The sequence below is a fragment of the Microcebus murinus genome, unplaced genomic scaffold, assembly GCF_040939455.1.
Source record: "Microcebus murinus isolate Inina unplaced genomic scaffold, M.murinus_Inina_mat1.0 scaf003_hap2_Mmur4.0, whole genome shotgun sequence".
Lineage (NCBI taxonomy): Eukaryota > Metazoa > Chordata > Mammalia > Primates > Cheirogaleidae > Microcebus > Microcebus murinus.
In genome coordinates this window covers 1,240,635-1,264,135 of record NW_027438949.1, presented here as the reverse complement: position 1 = coordinate 1,264,135, position 23,501 = coordinate 1,240,635, and the positions used below count along the sequence as shown (strand labels likewise).

Below are 23,501 nucleotides of genomic sequence, written 5' to 3'. Positions count from 1 at the left end.
TGCTTGCCAAGAACATGCCGGCTGCAGAGCATCAAACTAGATGTCCTCCCGCCAGGAAGGCAGCCTGGAAATCTAGGCGGGGCCCTGTCTGTGCATCTTGGTGGAGTTTGGGGGCTCAGCAACTCAGAGCGGTGCTAGTGCTGACACCAGGGGCCCCATGGGGTCTGGGCAGTGTGCTGTGTGTGCCCACCTGTGCCGGGCTGGCCTCGGCTCCCCAAACAGCCCCCAGCAGGTCACTGTGTGCTGGGAAAGCCAAGCTCAGGTTGCAGGGCACTGGCACTGGCTCCCAAGAGAGGAGCCAGGTCAGAGCTAGGGAAATCTGCTCACTGGGTACATGGGTCTGCCCCGGAAAGGGCAGCATGGAGGGGGACTATCCTCATAGCAATGCCCCCTGGAGGCACGCCTAGCAGGCTGAGGTGGCCACAGGCTACAGCCAGGCTGCTCTTCCCTTACTCTTGCAGGAGGGGCCTCCGGCACAGGAGGTGGGAGCTGGGGTTTGCCTGGGCAGCCGCAGGCTACAAACAAAAATAGAGCAGGTGGGGCCGCTGTCAGTGACAGCCCAGGAGAGCTGGAGCCCAGAGGCTGTGCATGTCGGCTCTTCACACATAACCATGCCATTATGCCTGCCCTGGCTCTGGAGCACCCGGTATCCCCAGGTTTCTCATTTGGGGGATGGGAGGTGCCGCTCTGCCTGGTGGCCCAGCGATAGAATGTCACCCAGCGGCATCATAGCACTATTCTGGGGCATGTGCTCCATGGCCCAGCACTCTCTGCTGAGCTGGGCAGGCACAAGGCAAGGGCACTGGCCGGGGGCCAGGAGTCAGGGCCTCGGTCAAGTCCCCTTGCAGGCCAGGAGGAGGGGTGGCCAGTGCCAGGGCCTGGCAGAGACTGAAAGATGGAGCCTTCCACCCTCTTGTCTGTGGGTGGGTCTGGGGCCTGTGTCCACTTTCTGCAAGTGCAGCCCAGCCCTGCTTTCCGCTTTGTCTCCCTGCCATTTCACATGCCTTCCCAAGCCCATCCCCCCACATCCCAGCTTAGGGACACAGTGGGGGTGGAAGTGCCACTAGGAACTTGTGGAACAAGTGTGATATGGGTGGTAAGTCTGAGCGGGAGCCCAGAGATGAACAGGGCCACCCCCTGCAAGGGCTGATAGGTCATGGTAGAAGGGCCGTTGGTCTTGGCCATAGTGTGAAGATGAATTAATCTATTATCAAGGGTGTTGCAAACTATTAGATAATACTACTAATAAAGGTGAGACTGATTGGGCTTTGGAAAAAGTCCAATAACATCAAGGTTATCCCTGCAAGCTGACAGCCCCCACAGTCACTCTCAGGTGTTTGGAGAGTGTAGTTATGCTGGAGGCCCTCTCCATGGGCACTCTGAACCTCGGGCCGTGGGCAAGCTGGGAAGGTGGGTGCAGAGGACAGCTTCTGGCCTGATCTTTGCATGAGTAGGAGCTCCTGGACTTAGGGACATGTTGGCTGTGGGGTGAGAGGAGAGGAGTAGGCAGGGTGGGCGTGCAGAATTTCAGCAGGACTACCAGGTTGGTGGTGGTGCCCCTGTGGCCTGAGGCCCTTAACAGGCACAGCCTGGAGAGGAGAAGAGGCCATAAGAAATGCCACCCAAGGGCCAGGAGCAAACCCAGAGCTGGTGGAGGGCAAACACACACACACATACACAAACACAAATGCACACACAAACATGTGCATATGCACACATGAATACACAAACACACACAGCAATGAATGTCATCGGAGCGGCTTGCTTGGAGAGGGCTATTTGTTCTGTGAAAAAGACAGCCACCAAAGAGCAGGCTTTGAGGGGCATAGACTTGGGGCAGGAGACATTTCCAAGCACTTATTGCAGGTCAGGTGTCTCCTGGCTGTGGGGGTGCCTAGCTGGAGCCTAAGCCGAATCTACTGCTTGGGTTTAGACAAGTCAGGGCTTGTCAGAGGGGCAGCCAGCCAGGCATCTGCAGCCTGGGGATGGGGACGGAGCAGGGCCCCATGGGAAATGACCCCTACTTGAAGGTCCTGAGGTTGCGGGGCCTGGAGCCAAGGCAGAGTGGCTGCTCTGAGAACATAGGGGGTGTCATTCGTCTATCCATCACCCCCATCTGCTGGTTTCCAGGTCCTGCCCCTGAGGGCTCTGGGCTCTGGTCTCAGGAGGGCAGGGACTGCAGGAAGGGGCCATGCAGGGCAGGGCACCATCGCCAGCGCAGAGCCATTGTCTTCATTGGCCTCTGGTAGGCACAGACCCTCTGGGGCCCTGGAGAACCCTGGCAGTCTGGGAACAGGCGGTAGTTCCCAGGGGACTGAGCTGGCCCTTGAGACTGGAGCCTTGATGGCAGGAGGAATTGTGCCCAAAGAGCCATCACTGACACACATGCACACACACACACACACACACACACACACACTCCGTCACCCACCAGAGAACCACCAGGCATGGAGTCTATTGAGAACCACCAGGCATGGAGTCTACTGAGGCCAAGCAGCCTGGGAGGCCCACAGCATGCAGTAGGCAGGGTTCTGTGGGGTGGGAGTGCCTTGGTGGCCCAGTTGGGGCTTATCCTGTGGCTGTTGTCCCAAAGCATCACAGACTAGGGAGTTGACAACAACAAAAAAATGGCTTCTCTCTCAGTTCTGGAGGCCATAGTCCGAAATCCAGGTGTGAGCAAGGCCGAGCTCTCTCCAGAGGCTCCTTCCCGCCTCTTCCAGCTTCTGTTGGCTCAAGGCATCCTTGGCTTGTGGCTCTGTCACCCTGCTCTCTGCCTCCGCAGTCACGTGGCTTCCTGTTCTGTGTGTGGGTGTGTGAAATTGCCTCCCTCTTATAAGGACACTTGTCATTGCACACAAGGCCTGCCTGGATGATCCAGGATAATCCTCCCATCTTGAGACCCTTAACTTAATCACACCTGAAAGACCCTATTTACAAATAAGGTCACATTTCAGTTCTGGGGGTTAAGACATGGACATATCTTTGGGGACACTTTTAGCCTGCCACAGGGCTACAGATGGACATTGATTTGGTGGGCCCTGAGGCCTTGGAGGGACTGTGATCTCAGCCAGGGAGAGAGTGGGGCATGAGAAGACGGAGGCCCAGGCCCAGCCAGAAGGGCCTCCACTTGAAAGCAGGCCGAGGAGTTAGTTGCTGTCCCAAAAGTGGCAGGAGGGAAAGCCAGCAAGTGGGGGCATGGCCCAGAGGTCCGGGGGGAGCGGCCTGGTGACAGGGTGGTGGCTAAAGACCTGGGACAGAAAGTACTTGTGGGGAAGGGGGCGTAGCGGGCAGGTGGGAGGGATGTGCAAGGCTAAGCTGGCCAGGCCAGTGGACAGGAGGCTGGGGGGAGGTGCTCTCCATGACTTTTGTTCCTTAGGCCAAGACAGCCTAGGTGGCCATGGAGGAGAACAGGGCAGGGACCAAGGCCTGGGGATCCCAGAAGAGGCAGGTTCAGGGCATGGTGGGGTGGGCTGGCTTGAGACCAGATGGGTGCTGAGAAGCAGGATGGTCTGGGCCACTTGGCCAAGTGCCTTGCCCCTGTCACACCCCTGGCCCCAGCCATGACCTCCCTGGGGCTGGCTCCCTAAGTAGTTCCAGTGCAAAAGACAGGGCTTGGTGTAAGGAGGAACTTTCTAGCAAACTTTCCCCACCTACCTCTTTACAGAGGGTGGAACCAAGAGCAGCTGGCCAGCAAGCAAGGGCCACCAACCAACTCAAACCACAAAAACGGGACCATCCTTTCTTCTGGCCATTAGCTGTTTAGGGACCACAGTTTGCTAGGGACTGGGGACTTTCATGACACCTAGTTCCGTGGCCATCTGACCTTGGCCTCAGTGGGACTGATCACTAAGGCATGTTGCACTGCCAACTCCTGGCTGGGCTAGCCCTGAGCAGTGGCACTGGAGCCCGGTGGAAGAGGTGAAGAGGTGTCAGCAGATGATCTCTGCCTCAGATTTCGTCCCCGACCTGCCTATGCCAAGTGCAGAGGTGCATAAATACCCAACTGGGGCAGCAGCTCCTGCTCAGGGAGCAGGACAGGCTTCATGTGCTGGTGCCAATTCTCCCATGTAGACAGCAGCTATCGGTTAAATGAACATACTCCTGGGGGATCAGTATGTCCCTTGGTCCCTGAGGGAAGTCAGTGACACAGTCCCAAGGGAGTTTTTTCTTTTCTCTTTATCTCTCACAGCCACTTCCAGGCCTTTAAGTGTGGGTTTCCCCAGCACCTCCTTCTTCCCCATGGGCCCCTCTTCTGTCCAGTAAGAGCTGCTGGCACTTGTCTGCTAAGAGGCATTTGCTGTTGCCTGGGTGCATCCCATGCCCTACCTTTTCTAGCTCTAGAGCCAGGGTCTCAGGCCTGGAATGGAGAGGCATGGCCCTGGGGAGCCCACCGTGCCATGGGCAGCTGAAGGGATGTGGCCTGGTGTGCTGGGCAGGGGAGTCCACAGGCCCTCAGGAGGTGCTCCCTGTGGCAGCCCCTCTGCCCCGGCCAAGGGTGAAAGGCTGGCTTTGCAACTTGTCCCCGGTGGGATCTGATAAGCCCCTGAGCCTCCACCCTAGTCCAGAATGGAGGTAGCAAGAGTGCAGTGGCCACACTTACCTCCACACAGATTTGCAATAAGACTGGACTTGGCTACAGGCTTCATTTTTCCTGTTCCGGGCCATGGGATGTCATGAGGAGTGGAGGGGTCTTCATGGTGGCTCCAGGCCTAAGAAGCAGTCTGCAGTGGCATGGACCCCAGGCTTCAGGGTTGCTGTGGTGCTCTGACAGGGGCATCCCCCAGCTTGCAGGACAGCCAACTCACTGTCCCCTAAAACAGCCAACACCCAGGAAAGGCTGCCTCGGGGTTGGAGTTGAGGGGGACTGTTGGGGTTAGTGTGTGTGTGAATGTGTGAGTGTGTGCGTGTGACAGTGTCAGCGTGTGACGGTGTGACAGTGGCTGTGAGCATGACTACATGAGTAACTGCATGAGTGTGTGTGTGTGCCCATTCGTGAACTGGGATACTGTAAGGAATCCAGAGTGTGTATGAATTGTGTGAGTGTGAGAGCATGACTATGTGTGAGTCACTCAGTTTGATTACATGTGACTCAGTGTCACTACTCAATGTCACTACTCAGTGTCACTACTCAGTGTCACTAAGTGTGACTACGTGTGAGTCACTCAGTGTGTGGTGGTGTGGGGGTCACTGATTGTGTGTGGGTGAGTGTGTGTGAACAAGTATCTGTGAGTGTGAGAATGTGTGTGCATGGGTGTGGGTGAGCATGTGAGTGTGTGTGAACCTCAGCCCACACTGAGAGGTGGCAGGGCCTTGGCCCAGGCTCTCTGGGATGCCAGATCTCACCAGCTTTCCATAGAACCAGCTGCTTCCTGCAGGAGGTGTAGGCTGTTGGGGTTGTTACAGTCCTCCGGTGGGGGGGGAGGGACAGCAGTGCCTTCCTGTCCTTTTGATCTCTGACAGGGTGGCACCTCCTCAAAGAGACCAAAGAGGCCTTCCCAGAGTCCCCTGCACCATCTATTGTGTCCCCCTGATCAATGGTTTCCTGTGGCCCTTACCCCAACTGTGTGGGCACATTCGCTGTCTGCCCACCGCTCCCTGTTTTGTGGCCCCTCCTGCATCCCCAGTGCTCAACCCTGGCCTGGCACAATAGATGCCCTGGGGCCCTCTTTGCCCAAGGCAAAAAAGGATTCCAGGCTGTGTCCAGGCATCTTCCACCTGCTGTGTGCTCCTGACCCGGGCCCTGAGCCCTGAGCCTTGCGCCCTGCCTGCTCTGGGGGCTGATGCTCCCTGTGGACTTGTCACTTCTCTTTCCCACAAGCTCAGCCTCCTTCCTGTGTCCCCACCCAGCTTCTGCTCACTACTCACAGAGACAAAAGCCTGATCTGGGGTCAGAGACCTCCACTGTCCCTGGAGCTAGAGGCCAGTTGCAGGAGTCAGCCTCACTTCTGGGGTCTCTGTGCACATATGTGTGCATGTTTGTACATGTGGATGGGTGTCTGTCTCCACTTGTGTCCACAGATGTTTGTGTCCCTGCGTGTCCATCTCTGGGTGCCCACCTGGCTGCAGTCTCTGCGCTTGGAGCTTGTACTCCCTACAGTTAGTGGATAGTTGCAGGAGATCACCAACCCCTTGGAGCCCACCAAGGTCCAAGGACCCCATGATACATACCAGCCACCCAGCTCGTGCCCCACTGTACTGTTGGGGAGACGCACATAGAGGGCAGGGATCTTCAGAGGTAGCTGCAGCCTGGTGCCTGAGCACAAGCTCTGGGCGCTTTTCTCTGCACTCGCAGGTGCCATGGCATCCCCATTTCCAACCGCTCCCACCCCTACGTGGCCCGTGCCCTTCGGAGAAAATGCCAGGCTAGGAAGAGAGGGCACCCCTCGCGTCCTGGGGACAGAAGGGCGCTCACCGGGTGCGTGGCTCCGGAGCCCCGCGGCCCCTGCGCCGCGCACCGCCCCCCGCGCCCGCTCCCTCCTCCCTCCCGTCTCCTCCTCCGGATCCCCTCCCCCTCCCTCCCTCCCTCCCTCCGCGCTCAGAGCTGCGGCTGGAGCCGAGCGCGCCGTCGCCCGCAGCCGGTGCGGAGCGTGGCGATCACTCGGCCGCAGCCCTCGCCCGCCGCGGAGGTTGCGCCCCCCGCCGCCGGCCAGGCCGCCCCGTACCCGGGACTTTCCGTCCTTTGAACTGATAGTTGCCCACCGGGCGCCTGCCCGCAGCGTCAGCGCCCGCCAGAGCGGAGGCCGCGGTGGCGGCCGTGCCCATGCCTGGGTAAGTGGTGCCCCAGGCGCGCGGGCACCGCCGGGGTGGGCGCGGGCGCGGGCGCGGGCGGGGGTGGGAGGCGGCCCGGCAGGTGGCGCCGCGGCAAGTGGGGAACGCAGGTCCCCTCCCAAGACACCTGCGTCCCGCACCGGGCCTGCGTGTCCTTGCGGCTGAGGTGCCGCGCGTCACCGGGGCCGAGCCGGCGGGCAGCGCCCCGCACCCCGCATCCTGCACGCCCGTGTCTGGGCAGCCAGGCCGCCCCGGGCTTGGTCAGGGGCTGAGGGCAGCGCCTTGAGTCTCGGGCCTGGGCAGGAGCCTGCCGGTGTACATGCACCCCCAGAGCTGCGCGGCGCCCCCCCCCCGTCCCCCCGTCCCCCGAGCCCTCACACTGTGTCATCCTCCCCCTCACATGTTCCCACACTGTCTCCTGCACGCCCACACGGCCGCCCGCAGACCCCGCGGCTGGTACAGATGGACGGTGCCAGCAGCCAGCCGCCCTGGGCCACATTTAGGTAACTCCTTCTCCATCCCTCCAGGAATAGCTGTCTTACCCCTCCTCACCTGTATGACCTTGGCCAGCGGGCTTCTCCTGTGGGGGCCTCAGTTTTCTCACAGGTAAAAGCTCCAGCATTAAGATTCTGGAATTTGAAGTGGCTATTGCTGCATCTCCTGGAGCCTGGAACAATTTGCTTCTCTTTCCAGGACCTGGTCACCTTCCTTCTGTCAGCCACTTTGGGGCTTAGTGGCCTGCTCAGCTGAGGAGGGATGGGAGGCAAGGCAGGGGCCTGGCATCTGGGCAAGTCAGGACTGGAGGGGATCTTGGAGAGCCCCCAGGGTGAGAGCTCAGTGATGGTTTGGAAGAGAGTGGAAATGTTCGCCCACTCACTCACTCCCTCCCTCCAGGGGCAGGGCAGGGACCAGTGTCCCTCAACTAGATGCTTGCCATTTCCCAGTGAGGGCACTCCGTCTTTCAAAGATGAGGCCTCAGGGCCTCTAACCTAAAGTGCATCAATGCCTGCTGAAGGATCAAGTCCAACCTGTGCTCATCTGGCCCTCATCCCACATCTCCCCTGGCTTCCTATAAGGACTTAGGTGCCAGCCTGGCAGGCACCCCCTGCACATGCCCCTCATTTGCCCACTAGCTCTGTGCCCTCATTCCCTGTCACCCTCACTAGTTTGTGAGCATATTAAGGCAGGGACTGGCTCTCTGCATGGGCTGCTCGAGTGCCCAGCACAGGCCTGGCACTGAGTGGGCACTTGATTTCTGTGTGGCAGTTCATGACCTTGACATCACTGAATCTGCAGACTCACCAGACAAGAGAGGCAAGGCCTGGATTTTTGTCCCCATTTTTCAGACAGGATAATTGAGGCCCCAAGAGGGAAGGGACTGGGCCTTGCATTGACTGCATGGGTGGAGGCCCCTTCCTTAGTGAACAGATGCCTGTGACATTCCTGTGGACCTGGGGGGAACCCCTAATGATCAGAGGCCAGGCCTCCTTCCTGAGCTCCTCCCACATCCAGGCACAGTTCTAAGCATGTTCCTGGACTCTTCGTCTGAATCTCATGTCAACCACATGTGTGAGCTGCTGTCTCCTTCACCCCCTTTTCGCAGATGAGGAAACCAAGGCCCTGTGGCTTGTGAGAGCAGAGCAGGGATGCTGATGAGAGGGCTGGTCTGCACCTGGAGAGTGAGCCAGTTTGAAGGGGCTGGGCAGTTGCAAGGCAGGGGAGGGCCAAGGACACAGCTAGGCTTGATTAGATCAACCTGGTCTGTGCCCAGCACTGTCAGGTGGTTTGAGTGAAGGGGCAGGCATGCCCTGGCACAGAAGGGAGTAACACAGGCAGATGGCAGTGGGGCGGGCGTGGGAGGGGGCTTTGCACAGAGCCAGGAGAGCCAGTCCTTTGGGGAAGGGAGCCCCTGAGGCAAAGAGCATGAGGGGTGGGCGGAGAGAGTTGCAACGCCAGGCAGGAGATGCTGTGGCAGGCCACCGAGAGCAAAGAAGAGGGCAAAGGAGGCTCTTACGACGGGAGCTCTGTGCCTGATGGTCTTTGTGACCTTGGCCAAGTCCCTTCTCTGCTCCAGATCCAGGGAGGGTGGGGGTGGGCCTCGGCGGACTCTCTGTGCTGACGTTTCAGGATTCTGGCTGGAGCTTCAGAGGTTGAATCATTCACGAGCAGGGAGAGGCCAGGCCTGTGAGTCAGTGAGCACTCTCCATCCAGAACATCTTCTCCCGGCCCAGAGAGGCAGCCGAAGGGTGCTGGAATCAGCGTCAGATGCCCCCCTGAGCATAGCTTGTGGGGAGGGGGCCCCTGCCTTCCTGGTAGATAAGACAAGCATGCCCCGGGCCCCCCGGGACTTCTGAGAGCTGAGCACCAGCTGGGACTCTTGCAGGCCCAGCCTCCTGCCCCCACTTACAGAGTGAATTGTCAGCACGCATGTACTCCCTTCTGACTTTAACTGATGGCCTGTGTATTTCACTGATGGCTGCTGTCTCCATCAGAGGTTACTTATCTCCATCAAGTAATGTCAATAATGACAATAACAATAATGGCAGTCACCTTGTGCCAGACACTATTCTAAGCGCTTCACAGACTTTCCATCACTTAATTGAGACAATAACCAAATGAAGCAAGTGCTATTATTATCCTTATTTTGCAGATGATGTGACTGAGGCCCAGAGAAGCTAGGTAACTTGCTCAAGGTCACACAGCCAGTAGGTAGTAAAACCAGGGCTGGAACACAGGCGGTCGCTTTCCAGGGTCTGGTCTCTGTACGCAGCCACTAGTTCTTTCATCTCTGTGAGAGTGTGCTGAACTCGCCAGAACGTCACTCTGTTTCATGTGAGCTGATGGCTGAGGGTGCTTCCAGCTCTGCTGGGGTGAAGCTGGGGATTCTTGAGAGGACCCTACAGCTCAGTAGCTGGGCCACCTATGTCCCCTCTACCTATCCACTGAGAGAACAGACAAAAGGGAGATTTATATCAATCCAAAGCAAGTTGGGGAATGACATGATTTTCAGTAAGTCATCTGTGTGGCCCCTTCAGGACACCCCTAAGAAGGAGCAGTCTTAGTGTGTGTAAATGCCAGCTAATAAATGGGGACCTGGGCTGTGGTACCAAAGGCAGACACTTCAATCTAAGCACCCATAGCCCCACTAGTGCCATCTCTGAGATGGGCCCAGGCACTGGGCTCTCGCTGTTACTTTACAGTTGGGCATGGCATGCAGAGACCTGGAACATGCAGATGGCTCCTCCCTGTCCCCCATCATTTCTCCACCCTGGCTGAGCTGACAGAAGCCAGGCCGAGTGGTGCCCTGCTGGAAAGCCCTCCCTGGCCTGGGCTCCTTCTACTGGGTGGGTGGTGTTGGCAGTGTGCCTGGGTGCAGGCCTGGGGAGAAGGAGCTGTGCCACACGTCACCATAGGGAAGGAAGGAGGCTCTCAAATGTAAGGGAATTCGGGCATCCCAGACTGCCCAAGGTTGGGAAGGGGACAAGTCCAAGGTGACATGGCTGACTGGGTGGTAGAACCTAAGCCAGAAAAAGGCAAGGGTGGAAATGCCCCGGGAATCTTGAGACTGGCAGGGGGCTCTTTTTAGGCACAGAGGTTTCTGGAGACTTGATTCCAAATCAAAGTTGTGCAAAGCGATCCTGTGTCAGTGTCCTTGGAGAGCACCTTATTTAAAGGGGTTCTGGGGCAGCTTCTGTTGTTCTTAGGTAGATCCCTCAGTAAATGGCAATCATTTTATTCAAATGAGAAGTTCTTTCCTGAGGCCACAATCTTAAGGCACTTTCTAGAGATGTACTGTCAGATGTGGCAGCCACTAGCCACAATGGCCATTTCATTAAAATTAAGTAAAATCACAAATTCTGTTCCTCAGTTGCCCTGGTTACATTTCAAACCCTCAATAGCCATATGTGGCTAGTGGCTACCATATCAGACTGTGCAGATAGAGAACATTTCCATCACTCTAGAATGTTCTGTCACACAGAGCTGCTTTAGATCGAATGCAGACCTGAATTCTCACACGGACCCTGAAGCCACTCTGAGCCCCCTACCCTGTGGCACAAGGTCACTGACACACAGGCTGACTTTTGGCCAGCCCCCAGGCTCATGCTCCCCCAGAACCACCCAGGAGAGAAGCCCTCAGGACATTGGAAGAAGGGTCTTGTGACGGGCCAGGCTCTGGTCCGAGAGCTTGATGACTGGGGACAAAAGGTGCCGGGCTGGGCTTGGGCACGTTCCCTCCCAAAATGTGGCTAGCCATGCCAGAGGTCACATCTTATGGGTGTGTTGGGCATTATTTATTTAACCGTATTCACTGTGGACCAGGCCCTGTGTTTGGTTCGGGAGGTGAATGGAGAGGAAAAATCAAAAGTGCTTCCTGCCTGTGCTTTGCTAAGTGATCCTCAAAGAATCCCCAGTCACTAGAATAAAAGTACAAACATGGCTGGGCCCACAAACTGAGTCCCTGCCCCACCCAACCTGGGTGGCCCTGACCCTGCCTCCTCAGGAACCACACGTGGCTGCTGACTACCATATGGGGCAGTGCGGGTAGAGAACATTTCCATCACTCCAGAATGTTCTGCCATGCAACATTGCTTTGGAGTGAATGCCAGCCCTAGTCCTCATAAGGACCCGGAAGCCACCCCAGCCCCCTCCCTCTGGCTCCGTGAAAGGGAGTGGGCAAGGCGGGTGTGGTCCTGAGAGCCGGGGCCTGCGCCTATGGGGGCAGCATGCAGGTGCCCAGACCAGCAGGCCTGAGGGAGGTGAGACGTGGTGGGGATGCCCGGACCTGTCCTCATGCTAACTCTGGTAGCCCTAGCATGCCCAGCTTGGGGCAAACACAGATCTGGCCACTGCTTGGTCCTGACCAGGTCCTGACCCTGCCTAGGGTGCTCAGGAAACTGCAGGGAGGATTGGACACTGGGGGCCGCAGAGGGAGGGTCTGGCAGCCCTACACAGATGGGCAAGGCCCTGTTGCTGTGGTTGTGGTGGTTGTTTTAATAATGTTGACTTCTTCCTATTTAAATCCTATTTAAAAATAATGCTGTTAACATGCATGCTCTTTATAGAAAATTCATAAAACACAAAGATGTTGAAGACACAGTAACCCCCTCCGCTGTCCTATCACCCAAATGAGAGCTGGCGTTTCCATTTTATTGGATGTGTTTCTTTACACAGCCTATTTTTACATTACTGTAATTATAGCATGGGCTCAATTGTGTAATCTATGTTTTACTTTACATAAACATTTTCTTTATTAATATAATCCCTTCCTAAATGAACATTTTTTCCAAAATGGATATAGTTTAATTTTTTTAAGATTAGGAAAAGCAGTAAGTGCTTATTGCAAAAATAATGAACTTGAACCCTGCAAAGACGAAACTCCAAATGATCATTTGATTATTCAACAGATATGTATCAGGCAGTCCTCAATAATTACCATTTTTAATGGCTGAATAATATTCTCTGAAGAGACTGTAATTCACTTAATTATTTGGCTATTTTGGGAAATTGAGGCAGTGGGATTTGTCTCGCTCTTCTACATGAAGCTGCGTAAGACTTGCCCTGTCCTGAGCAGGGTACCCAGATGGAGTATATCGGGCCAAATTGTTCTCCAAAGGGCTTTTTCAGCATGGCAGCATTAGGTATTTTAATCAAAGAAACTGTCTAAGTATCTAGGTCAAAAATATCTACTTTAGTTTGTATTTCTTTAATTACCGGTGAGGGTGACCATTTTTTCATGTTTATAAATTGTAATTTTTTGTGTGTGAATTATCTGCTCCTAAGCTTTATTTATTGAGGTCTTAGTGTTTCTCTTGTGAAGTTTGAATAAACTTTATACATGAAAAATAGTGACAATTTAACATATTTGTTGCAAATAATTTTAATGTCTTTGTTGCTTGCCTTTTAATTTTTTTCACACAAAAGCTAAACATTTTTATCTCACAATTATTTGTGATTTCTTCCATTGCTTCTAGACTTACAAAATCCCTTACAGAAATTTGAGAGCTATTCATTTCTGGATTTTCCATGTGTCTGCACACACGCATGTGCCGAAGGGGTTGCATTTTTAAGATGTTTAACTCTTTAATGTAGTGGTCGGCAAACCTTCTCTGCAAAGGGCCACATAATAAATATTTTCCAGTTTGCAGGTCACACAGTCTATGTCCCTACTACCCAAGTCTGTGTGGCAACATGAAAGTAGCCACAGACAATATGTAAATGAATGGGCGTGGCCGTGTTCCAATAAAACTTTATTCACAAGAACATTTGGCTGCTAGATTTGGCACTTGGGCCACAGTTTGCCCACCCCTGTTTAATCCAAGGGAAATTTGTCTTGGGGAATAGCATGAGGTGAGGATCTAGGGTGTGTCCTTTGCCAGATTACTAATTGTCCTCATTTCTTTTATCAAATCAATAGTCCCTGGCTAATTTATGAGGCCTCCTATAGTGTGCACTGACTCTGGTATGTAGTTGGGCCTGTGTGCTTTTTGTACCTGGTATCATTTAATATCCGACCTGCTGGCCCCATCTCAGTAATCTTAAAGCAAAACAAAACCCCTTTGTTCTTCTTGCTTGCTTCTTCGTTGGTGAATATTAGAACCATTTTGTCAAATCCCCCTTCCTCTTGCCCCCCAAAATAAAGCATACGTCTCCACATTCTCTGGACATGCTCACATGCTCCCTGGGCTCGGCGCTGGCTGGCTGTCTGCAGCTGCTATGGGTCCGCCTCTCGTAGGAACAGTGTGAGAGGCAGGTGTAGGCACACCAGAGCCTCCTGATCGGGAGATGGGAAAACAAAGCTGGCAGTGAGGATGAGAGCGGGAGATTGGGAAGTCATTGCTGGCTGTGTCCACTCTGGCTGCAGGCTGGGCGCGGTGGCTCACGCCTGTAATCCTAGCTCTCTGGGAGGCCGAGGTGGGCGGATTGTTTGAGCTCAGGAGTTCGAAACCATTCTGGCTGCTGCTGACCTCAAATGACAGAGCTTTGGCCTTTTTCCTGCTCTTTTGGAAGTCACTTCTTTGGCTTGCCCTGAATGAAAAAGAGCCACCATGACCACTTTTCCCAACTTACCTGGGAACTTCATCAGTCCATGGGCTGTCCTGACATTCAGAATTCCCTGCACTCTGCATTTCAACACTAAACCCTGAACAGAGTTAAGACACATGGGGCAGCCAGCACATAACTGAACCTATATTTGCTCAGATTGCTGGTCAGGGGCATGGTGATGGCACAGGGTGTGACCTCATGGGGAGGGATCCTTTCTCTAGATTGGACCAGCCTGGCCAAAATCACTTAGTGCCCTCAGAGCAAAGTGTGGGGAATGTGCCCAGCCCCACTTCCTGGGCAGCACGAGGGTTCTGGGCTCCATTCAGATTTCCACCTGCCTTGCCGGGCACAGGGGTCCTTTCCTGTCCCCTGTCCACAGGCCTCAGCTCCATTTCTCCTAGAAGAACCCAGGACCAGACACCACAAGTCCTTGTTTGGAGCCACAAGCAGCTGATGCGGGCTACTCTGGCTCCTGTGAGTGGGGCAGCCCCTGCACTTAAGGAGGCTGCCACCTGACAGTGCCATGCCTGCTACAGGAGAGCAGGAAGAGGGGTGTGGACAGGCAGGAGGCTGTCAGGCTGGGCTCCATCCTTGGTGCCTATTCCACCCAGTCTGGTCTCTTCCTCATGGCCTGTAGCTCACATGCCCACAGCATTGCAACCATCGGTCTAGCCTTTGCACTTAGAACCCTCTGTCCAGGGAACACAACAAGAGTGCCCCTTGCAATCCATCCATGGGATCAGAGGGTAAGAATGGGCTGGTATAGGGGCCCCTGGAGAGGCCCACGTGGCTGTGTGTGTAGGCGGGACAGGGTGATGGGTGGGTGGTTCCAGGCAGAGTCAGGGCCGGGGAGGGGGACCCAGAGGAGGGGCTGGGCTGGACCCCCATGGGCCATGGGGCACACTGAGGGGGAAACTCAGAAGCCCACTTTGGCATCACATCCTGACATGAAAGGGACCCTCCTGCCTCTGCAGGACCCCTGTTCCCTCCAGGCACCTCCTGGGCACTGCAGGAGCTTTGTGGCACTTACTATGGGCTTTGATGGAAATGCTTCTGGATTTGTATACTAGGTTCCTTGGTCAGAAATAGACTTTTAGGAGCAAGCAGAGCTTGGGCTGTGTGATTCAGACAGCTGCCAAGCCCTGGGTGCCCTTCAGGTCCTGTGGCCATAGCCAGTGGGGGTTAGCAAGGGTGCTAGAGAAGAGGCTGGCAGCCTCTCAGATGACCCTCCCTAGGTCACAACTTCTGAGGCATCCTCTCTCAGGGGCACTGGCTCTTCCTCTGCCACTGCATTTGGCAGTGGGCATCCTGCCTTGGTCAGCCTGGAAAGGTGGTACTGATGCTTTGCTATACTGCTGCTTTGCATCCGGGTCACAGAAGGGCAGCTAGACTTGACTCCTATCTTTAGTCTAAATTCACCTTTTCTGTTGCAACCAGCACCCTTGCCCTCTCCTCTTCCAAACAAATGTCAAGGCCAAGACCCCTACCCCTGAATGCCCAGAGTCCTCACATAGTAACAGTCCTGCTCAGCTCTTTCTCCACACTGAGTTGGCTCTCTGGGTGAGTCAGCCAGGTCACTGGGCCTGGTTTAACCTCCAGCCAAGCCGGGTTCACTGAGGGACACAAAGAGTCTCCCTTTGCAAGTAGCTAGAGATCTCCATGGGGGGGGGGGCGCGGCTAAGTGAGCACACACATTTCCAGCCCCTCATTTTAAGCCCTACCTTCCAGATCCTTTCATTAGCTCCTGACCTTGACCCCAGTGAGTCCCGCCCAGACTGTCCGACTGTCCTCCCGTGGACTTTGGCCTGTTTCCAAAAACCAGATCACCACCACCACCAAGATCCACAGTGGAGCCCCCAGAGCTTGTTCCCCAGGAGGACACGTGTGCATTCTGGTAGTCTCCTTATCTGGTCACTGCCTGTCCAAGCTGGAAGTACTCAGCCCCAGGCCTGCAGCCCTGTGGCCTCCAGCTGTCTATAATTTCCTTAATTACCCATTTAGGCCTTGACTGCTTCTGGTGCTGGAGCTGGCTCCGGGACTGGAAGCTGGCAGGGATGGTCACCGTGGTACCATGGACAGAGCTGGGGAGGCTTGGGGCACCTCTCATTCTATCCATGTGTTCTCTGGCTATGAAGGGCTGAGAGGACAGGGACCAGCTACTTCCTGATCCCCAAACACGAAGTCTCTGCCCCTTTGTGGGCTAGAGTCCTCCACTGAGGCCAGCCACAGCATTTCTGGGTCTCTGTGCCACTACCAAGAGCACAGGCCCAGCCACACCTGTGGGGCCATCGGGGCGCGGGGTGGCGTGTGCGGAGCAGGGCGAGGGCATGTGGCTGCAGCTGCTGCCGCAGTGCAGCTCTGCCTGCACAGCTCTCTGTAATTGGATAATTAGTGTGGTTATGCTTCCTGCCCACTGGCTGCTCACACTCCTACTCTCTCGCTGTCTGCTTCCCCGGCTCTTGCCTTCTCTGGCAGGAAACAAATGACTGCCCCCCAACCCTCAGCATAGAGTTCTGGCCTTGGTAATGAAACTTCAAGGCCTCAGCCAGAAAGGGGTTTCCAACTTCCCCATGGCATCCAGGTCCCCAGTGCTGTGAAGGCCACCTGTGCCAAAGTGTTGACTTCTCTCCAGAAACATCCTGGGAAGACAGGAGTGATGCCGGGTCCCAGCAGGCAGGGGGTTGATCACTGAGCTGAGGAAGCATCCTAAGAGGCACATGGGTTCAGCCCCTGCCCAAGCAGAATGTTCTGGCTTCCCAGGTGGAATCTGTCCTGACCTGTGAACCCTGAGGCCTGTTGGGCTACAGGACAGCTCAGGGCTCTAGGGCAGGCAGAGGGAGGGGCACGCAGGCAGGACGGGACTCGACACCGAGCACAAATAGTATTGTTGTCGCTCATCTTCAGGGAGAAGGTCTAACAGGGAAATGTGCCCAGCCCCTGAGGACCTGCCTAGGTGTGGGTGTGGGGATGGGGCCCTGTCCTCACAGCAACCCAGTGAAGAGAAATGAGGACCCATTTCACAGATTAACAAGTGAAGGCCCAGAGAACTTGAGTGACTTGAGCCAGCTCACTCGGCCAGGCCTCTCAGACTCCAGCGCCTATACTCTCCAGCCCTGAGGTTTAGGGGACAGATTTCCTGTCCAGTCACTTTGTTGAACTCTTTTAATTGGCTCTAATTATGTGTTCGTTGCCTTTCTGGGGTTTTATGGCAGGGGAGTAATATAGAATCCTCTGGAGCCATACCACCTGTGTTCATGTTAGCCTCTGCTCCTTGTTCGCTGTGTGACCTTGAGTAAGCGCCTTAACCACTCTGTTCCTCAGCTGCCTCAGCTTGACCACGGGGCTAATGATCCCGTGCTGCAGGGCTGTGGCGCAGAGTGAATGCAATGACTGTGGCACAGCGCGGGGCTCGCTGTTGCCTGTGAGGGGACTGCCATTCTGTCTCTTGTTTGTGGCTCTGTCTTTTCCCTTCTGCTTTGGCCAGAACTTCTAGGACAATGTCAAATGACAGAGGTGAAAGAAAGCCCAGCTTCAGATGGTCACATGCCCCAGGAAACCCAGGAAAATATGGGGACTTTGTCAGTCCTGCAGACTTTGTGGAGGCCTCCTGGCTCTTCCAGAAGTGGGGCTGGATTTGGGAGAGAGGGAAGCCTGGGGCTCCTCCCTGTGCATATCTGAACTATTCAGGCTGTGGGTTTGTCCTCTTTAACAGAGACCCAGCATATTGGTGGCTTTGATAAGAGAGAAGTGATTTCTTTCTCACATAAAAGTCTAGGTAGGCAACCTAGGTCAGGTACGATGGCTTCTTGGTCAAGAATCTGGGTTCATTTGATTGTGTTGCACGTGGATTCCATGTGCAAGATGGCACAAGATAACTGCTGCAGCTCCTGTCTTCACATCAGCATTCCAGCCAGCAGGAAGGAGAAGAGGAGAACACATTCCTTCCTTTAAGGACACAGTCCTGAAGTTGTGAAGCCAGAACATTTTCCTTGGCCAGGGGCTGAACCCACGTGACTCTCGGGATACTTCCCCATTTCAGGGGCCATCCCCAAGCCTGCCTTGGCCCTGCATTGCTCCTGTCTCCCCAGGGTGTTTCTGGAGAGAAGTCGGCTTTTGATCACATCCAGTTGGCCAGGACATAGTGACATGGTCATACATAGCTGCAAGGGAGTTGGGGAATATAGTCATTAGCTGAATGACAAAACACCTAATTAAATTAACACAAAATTAAAATATGATGCAGGAAGTCGGGGAATAGGTAGCAAGTCTCTGCCACAACCTTCTGGGGATCACTAGTGGCACAGAGCACAATGGCTGGTGCGGCTTGCTTGTGTTTTGTATTGTGGTAAAATACACATAGCATAAAATGTATCATGTTAACCATTTTTAAGTGTGCAGTTTGGTGGCAATAAGCACATTCACAGTGTTGTGCAACCATTACTACCGTCCATCTGCAGACCTTATTCATCTTTCCACAAAACTCTGTCTCCATGAAACACCGACTCTCCTCCCCAGCCCCTGGAACCCACCACCCCACTGCCTGTCTCTATGGATTGGACTGCTCATTCTGGGGACATCACAGAAGTGGAATCATGCAGTACTTGTCTTTTTGTGACTGGCTGGTTTCAGTGAGCACAATGTCCTCAAGGGTCATCCATGTTGTAGCCTGTCTCAGAATTCCCTTCCTTTTCATGACTGAGTAATATTCTACTGTATGGATGAACCACATTTTGCTTACCCATTCTTCCCTCTGTGGACACTTGAGTTGCTTCCACCTTTTAGCTATTGTGAGTGATGTTGCTATGAATATGGACATACAAATATGTGTTTGAGTCCTTGCTTTCAGTTCTTTCTCGTGTGTACCCAGAAGTGGGACTGCTGGACCCTATAGCAATATTATGTTTAAGTTTTGAGGAGCTGCCATGCTGCTTTCCATAGTGGCTGCACCATTTTACATTCTATGGCAGGGCTTTAACTGGAGAATTCTAGGCCCCATGGAGCCTCTGGAGGCAGGCAAATGTGAGGTCCCAGACGTGGACAGGCATCCGGACCCCCTGGGAGTGGAGTGCTCTACAGCCCTTCCAGATAGGATGCTCTGGGCCCAGGACTCTGTGTTTTTAAAGCTCCTGAGTGGGGCAGCCTGGCAACTGCTGCTCTAGATTAGACTAAAGCACTGGGCCATCAGTTAGCAAGGGGTGCTGTAGAATTGCACCCACCCAAAGGCACAGGCTGAATCGGGTAATGTCCTGGGTCCCTGACACCTCTAGGAATCTAGACTTGTGTTTCTCCAGGTTCCAGAATCCTCCTTGGCTGGACTCTAATTAGCGGGGACTTCCAATGCCTGGAGTCTATCTGCTCGCCTGGTTCTGGAAGGGCAGTGCCCCTTTGGCCTTGCCAGCAGCCCCAGTGTGTCCCCAAGGTGGCCCCTCTGAGGGGCAGAGCTTCAGGCAAGTGGGTGCGTGCATCAGTGAGGAGGGGTGCTACGATGATGGGTGGCCCTTTTTCTGTTGTTATTATTTTTGCCCAAAGCTGTTCCAGGCGTGACAGTCACTTGGCGTTTGCACAGGTTGTACCAGGAACAGGGGGAGGAAGTAATGGAGCAAGGGGGGGTGGGGGAGCCTGTCCCTTTAAATCTGTTTTCTTGGATTTTGTTTCCTTTTCTTTTCCCATCCTCCTCCTTCCAGCAGCACAAGTGGTGGAGCTGTGAGGGCCCAGGAGCTGCAGTGATGGCACCTCTGAAATATTAATGAGACTGTTCTCGGCCTTGGCTCCTTCCCTCCCCTCTCCTTGGAACCCTCCTTTCCCCTCCCAGTGGTCGCCTAGGTGCATCAGGCGGAGGGGAGGGGGCAGGGCAGGAGGAAGAGCGCCTGGTTGGGGATGGGCAGATGTGGGAAATCAAGGGTTAAAGGGTCTCCCAAGTGGACACAGGCCACCACTGTGTCTACCTGCCCAGGATCACACCAAGCCCAGGAAAGGGCAGGTGGCTGCCTGCCAGGGTCCCATCCTCCTGTGCCCTCTCCCCACCTGCTCCCCAGCTGATCCCTGGGTCTGCAGGTGTGTGGCTGAGCCACCCACTGGGGGAAGCCGGGCACCGCCTGGCCTGTGGGGCCTGGGGCTGGGCCCCTTGCTCTCCCCTCAGAGCTCTGCTCGCTCTGTTCTGCAGGATCCAGCGTGTGCTCGAGGTGCCTGGAGGTGGAGAGAGGATGGGGACTATTACTGCAAGGAATCCCCATAATGAGTCACATTGCTGAGCAATGCGTACTTCTAGAAGGCAAGCCCTTGCTTGGTGGTCTGTAGGGAGATGCTGACGTGCCTGGGTAGGCCCCTGGGTTTCTGTCTCTTGCCCTGTGACCCTGAGTTCTGCTTCCTTCTTGCCTCAGGGACATGGTGTCCTGGGCCTGGCTCTGACATGGTAGGCAGAGGAGGCAGCAGCACCTGGTGGCACATGTCCCATCATCAGCATGAGGACACGTGCCCACATGGACCCTGGCAACTGGGCTGCTGCTGGGCTGGGGCAGCACTGGGGTGGATTCTAATGTACTTTCAAGCTCTGACTTGGAGGACAGTGGGGGATTTTATCCCCTATCTGTTGTCCCCTCTGTAAAGGCAAAGCTAGGCTGCCCCACATGGAGCATGTGGCCGGGTGGAGTGCCTCAGCACAGGTGGCTGAGACTCACCTCAGCCCCCATGGAAAGCAGGGCCAGGGACCAGGCAAGAGCAGAAGCTTTCCTGAGCCTCAGTTTTCCCCTCTGTAAAGTGGGAAGAGTTCTCCCAGCCCCATAGGGTGTTTTTGAGGGTGCTGTGAGGGAAGCTCATCTGTCAAGGACTGGTACACAGATGTTGGCAGATGTTGCAGGTACTGGCTCAAAACTCAGCATCTGGAGTGGAGTCCTGACAGAGGGAAGCCTGGGAACAGAGGTGCTCCCCCATTCAGGAAGTTCCTAGCTTCCTGGAGGGTGGTGGGCTGCCCAGAACCTGGGGGGAGTCCAGGAGAGATGAAGTTGAGGTGCCAATTAGAGGTGGCCAGGGAGGGACAGTACAGGGGAAAGGGGAGCCGTGGGTTTCTGCTCAGAGGGGTTGAGTTGCTGGAGGGGCAGGTGCTCTGTTTGGGCCTGTGGGTCGGGGAGGGTGTCTGTGCCCCACTGGAGGGAAGGGTCTAGAGGTGGTTGGGTGTTGGGCCTGGACTTAGGCCATCCCCTTCAATGCTCCAGCTACCCCCTGAGGTAGCAACCTGTTGGCAGTGACACAGCAAGGGTGAGGTGGGCCCGGGTTCCCAACACAGGTCTCTGTTCTCTCCACCCCATGATGCTGGCCAGTTTGTGCCAGGAGGAACAAATGCCAGAAGGTCTGAGTCCCCTTCTGTGGAGGTTCTCAATTCAATTAAGCCAATTAAAGTCTGAAAGATGAAAGAGCACAGAAATGGTGTGTTCCCTTTAGTGCCTACAGACTGTTCTCGGCAGCCAGCCCAGGCCGGAAGCTCCCTTCTGTTCTTGGCCATTTCAGTGATGGCTGCTGTCCTTATTCAGACTGAGGGGCCATCGCCCAGGCTTATGGAGAACCCAGCAGCCAACAGTCACTCGAAATGGGCCTTGTTTTAACTGATGGCTCCTGTCCACCCTGTGGCCTGTTGCATTCATGAAGATGAGGAAGGTTAGGAGGAGCACCCCAGCCCACCCTGCCCTCCAGGAGGCTAATTCCACCGCCATGGCTCCTGAGCTTCTCCTTCGTGAGCCAGGCCCTGTCCCCATCCAGGGCTTCCCACACCAGGAACCATATGTGTCAGAGCCTAAGACCCAGAGAGTGGGAAAGGAGTGCTCCCAGGTCACTGCAGTGCCCAGCAGAGTGGAGGAGTGGGTTGTGGGATTATAGACCCAGCAGCAATCAATCTTAGCTGGAGAACAGGCAGAGTTTCTGGAGAATGTTCCACTTGAATTGCGACTAAGAGGATTCGTAGGAGGTCGGCAGGTGGAACAGGGACAGAAGGGCATACGGTCAGGGCTTGAGCTGGCAGCGTGTGCGGTTGGGGCAGGCGAGGGCAGGAGCAAAGCTAGAAGGCGCCGAGAAGTAGTCTGGCCTTAGCTCCATGGGGATGGGGGTTGAAACGGCAGCGGACTGTGGAAAGAGCCTTCTACAGCAGCAGGATGATGACCAGGTACCCGGCTGAGGGCTATCAGGTGGTAGATGGGACATGGGACTGGCTTGATGGGGGAATGAAGGATCCTGAGGTGGAGGGGGCCAGTATCGCCAGCACCGAGAGGCAGGTATCTGACCCCAGGGCAGTGGCAGTGGGGCAGGAGGGGCCCAGCTACAGGGAGGGGATACAGCTAGGCACCATCAGAAGCCCAGGCCTTGCTCCCCACCCAGTAGCCATATCATGAGTCACTGCAGTCCACTTAGCATCAGCCAGGGGCCACCAGGCCTCGGTAACCTTTCCACTGGCCTCAGGGCAGCCCTGCTTTAAGGAGCAGGCATTTCTATCAGGCCCATGCACCATCTAAGAGCCCACCCAATGGGCCATTCAGTCTGTCACCCTTTGAAGCCCACCGGTGCCAAATGGGTGGGACACCACATGACCTTGGCTTCTGCTCCAAGTGGGTGCAGAGGCCAAAAAGCAACAAAATCGTTCAACTGGCTTCATTTTGGAAAGGCCCTAGGTGGCTCGGTGGAGGACGTGCAGGTGCTCTGTGCAGAGGCCTGCCTGCCTACGAGGGCATCAGAGCCTGGGAACCCTGCTTGTGCTTTCACTGGATGGTGCCCCTCATGCATGGCCCATGCCTGCCTGGAGCCTGGGAAGCCATCTCCCAGGGGGTTTGTGGCTGTTGGTGACTCTGAGGTTGGCTAAAGCCAGTGTCTACACAGATGAGCCAGACTCCATCCCCTCCAGTAGCCAGTAAGCAGGGTGGCTAGGGGACACAGCCTGAACCTGACAGTTGCAGTGAGTTTCTCTAGTGCAGAGTAGCTGGAGCTCAGGGCTGGAGGAAGGAGAGGGAAGGTATTCCCGGCAGGGGCACCATCCTAAGCAAATGTCCTGGGGTGAGGAGGTGAGGCTGTCTGGAGGGGACGAGAAGTGCAGATGGCAGTTAAAAGCTGCCATTGTTGCATTGTGCAGTCAGAGGTAGGGGACCCAGCTGTCCTCTTGTCTCTGACACTTCCCTGGCCAAGACTCAGTTTCCTGCACTGGTGATAGGGAGAGTAATTCGCGCCTCTGCCAGCAAGGTGGCTGGGCCACATGCACATGTCACCTGCTGAAGGAGCTCACTCTGCCTGCTCGTCAAGCCAGGAAAGCCACAGCCCCTCCATCTTCTCCAGGCTTTTGCCCCTCACCGGCCCCTACCCCCTGCCGTCACTCCTTCCAGAGACAGGGATCTAGTCAGTCTTGCTGAGGCCCTGTCCCAGCACACAAGGCCAGCTCCAGGCACATAGGAGAAGCTTGGTCAATATCTGTCAGGTGGCCAACAGAGGAACAGGCAGGGAGAGATGTGTGGGAGGGGGGCAGCATGGCACATTCGCGTGTCCGCCATTTGTTCCCACATCTTCTAGAAGTGAAGGCTGCTCCATGTGGAGAATTAACACTTAGGTGCCCAAACTTTTAAAACATGCATCATTTTGGATGGACATTTTCTTTTTTTTTTTTTTTTATTTCGGCACATTATGGGGGTACAGATTTTAAGGTTTCAATAAATGCCCAT

The 23,501-nt window shown here is 55.2% G+C and overlaps 1 protein-coding gene across 6 annotated transcripts in view; it reads left to right on the top strand.

The window, feature by feature from the left end:
* The first annotated feature begins 6,543 nt into the window (after nucleotides 1–6,543).
* Nucleotides 6,544–23,501, top strand: part of ATP2B3 (ATPase plasma membrane Ca2+ transporting 3) — a 64,860-nt gene continuing 47,902 nt past the window's right edge. For all 6 annotated transcript variants that reach the window (XM_075999735.1, XM_075999734.1, XM_075999739.1 and 3 more), the window contains exon 1: nucleotides 6,544–6,768. The gene's annotated coding sequence lies outside the window, so the exon portion shown is untranslated. The remainder of the gene's footprint in view (nucleotides 6,769–23,501) is intronic.